This window comes from Otolemur garnettii, unplaced genomic scaffold (assembly GCF_000181295.1).
Source record: "Otolemur garnettii isolate 467f Iridium unplaced genomic scaffold, OtoGar3 scaffold00243, whole genome shotgun sequence".
Lineage (NCBI taxonomy): Eukaryota > Metazoa > Chordata > Mammalia > Primates > Galagidae > Otolemur > Otolemur garnettii.
The window spans coordinates 431,757-433,927 of NW_003852638.1; the positions used below are offsets into that span (position 1 = coordinate 431,757).

Below are 2,171 nucleotides of genomic sequence, written 5' to 3' on the forward strand. Positions count from 1 at the left end.
AGGCCAGAGAATCACTTAAGCCCAAGAGTTGGAAGTTGCTGTGAGCTGACACCAGAGCACTCTAGCGAAGGGGACAGAATAACACTCTGTCTCAAAAAAAAAAAAAAAAAAAAAAAAGAAATTTCAGGAAGAAGTTTATGTGGGAGATAAGGAAAGGAAAGGAAACTAACAAACTGGGGAAATGAGCAAGAAAACTCATATTTATTGAATACTTGGAATATGATAGGCCATGTACTTTCACGTATATTCCTAATATTAAATGCTAGTGCTACTATTCCCACTTTACAGGTTAAGGAACTAAGTGCCTGTAATGAGGCTGACTGACTTTCAGTTATCACAAAGCCCAGCCAGCAGGTAGATTTAAAACCAGAGTCTGATTCCAGAATGCCCACCAACTACTTTGCTATACTGCCTCTTTTTTTTGAGACAGAGTCTTACTATGTCATCCTGCGTAGAGTGCCGTCGTGTCACAGCTCACAGAAATCTCCAACTCTTGGGCTTAAGCAATTCTCTGGCCTCAGCCTCCCAAGTAGCTGGGACTACAGGTGCCCACCGCAACATCTGGCTATATTTTGGTTGTAGTTGTCATTGTTGTTTGCAGGCCTCGGCCGGGTTCGAACCCGCTACCTCCAGTGTATGTGGCTGGCACCCTAGCCACTAAGCGAAAGGCGCTGAGCCTATATTGCCTCTTAGATAGCCTTCTTTTTCATATGTTTCGCATTATAAAATTCGACACTGTTGGCCCTTATTAACACTCATAAGCCTGTCCATTAGCACTTAGTTACAGTACACCATCCTGGTCCTTTTATAAATTATTCCATTCTGTTTCTCTGGTTATCAGTATAAAACATTTTTTCATATAAATAAATAAAAATCATTCCAAAGGCTCCATTTTCAGTCTCTGCCTAATTTCTGTCCACTGGAATGAAGGCTTAATCCTCAACTTCTCTCAAGATTCCTTGGAATTCTGTTTTATTCTTAGTCTCTCTCTCTCAATGTCTTTCTCTCTGAGGCTTTCAATGTACAACTGTTTTACTTTCATCTTCAATTATGACCAACAACTCCCTATCTAGATAACAAATCCATTTCTTCCATGAAACTCCCCTATGCAACTCTTTCTCATGTTTTCTTTTGCCTCAAAAGTTATTTAATTGAATACCACCTTACGTTGTTTCATAGTCTATAGAACATCTTACTTATTTTAAGGTCTGTAAGACTTACACTGATTCTTTATTTTTTCTATTATCCCCAAGTGTTTGCATAGTGTTAGGCCCACAGGAGACATTCAATAAAATACCTGAGGAGACTGCTTTTAAATACATTAAATTTTAGACATACATCTCTTTTGATTATTATTAACATCTGTGTGTCAAATTCATTTCTAGTCTAAAAATGACCTGTTATTTCTTAGGAAATATTGATATATACTGTGGTATTTTGGGAGAGAACACAATGTCTATAGCATACTCTCAAATGGCAGAGAAAGAAATTGAGCCAAGCAAGAGACGGAATGATCAATTAAATGTGGCAAAATGTTAATTGGTGGATCTGAATGAAGATGATACACAGAGTCCTTTCTGTAACTTTAGCTGCTCTCCTTTAAGTTTGAAATTACAGTAGAAACTCCATAGCTAACCTCCTTAAGTTAACCTAATTTTCATAGACCATAGATCACCAATGTCCCAGTCTTTCATACTTAATCACACGCGATTTTTTTAAAGACACTAACACTGCAAATATTTCATATATAAGCCACTAGACTGCTTCATGGCATTAGTAAATTCTAAGTACAGGCAGCCTTCCATATCCATGGCTCTGCACCCCAAATTCAACCAACTAGAGATAGAAAATATTTGGGGGGGGAAAACAAAAAATAAAAAATAACACAAATAAAAACACCAATACAGAAGGCGGCACCTATGGCTCAGTGGGTAGGCACTGGCCCCATATATCGAGGGTGGCGGGTTTGAGCCCGGTCCTGGCCAAACTTCAACAAAAAAATAGCCAGGCATTGTGGCGGGTGCCTGTAGTCCCAGCTGAGGCTGAGGCAAGAGAATCGCCTAAGCCCAGGAATTGGAGGTTGTTGTGAGCTGTGATGCCAAAGCACTCTATCGAGGGAGATGAAGTGAAACTATCTCTTAAAAAAAAAAAAAATTTGGCTTGGTGCCTGT

The 2,171-nt window shown here is 39.2% G+C and overlaps 1 protein-coding gene across 9 annotated transcripts in view; it reads right to left on the bottom strand.

The window, feature by feature from the left end:
- Positions 1 to 2,171, bottom strand: part of ZCCHC6 (zinc finger CCHC-type containing 6) — a 71,530-nt gene that overhangs the window by 28,431 nt on the left and 40,928 nt on the right. The gene's annotated exons all lie outside the window — the stretch shown is intronic.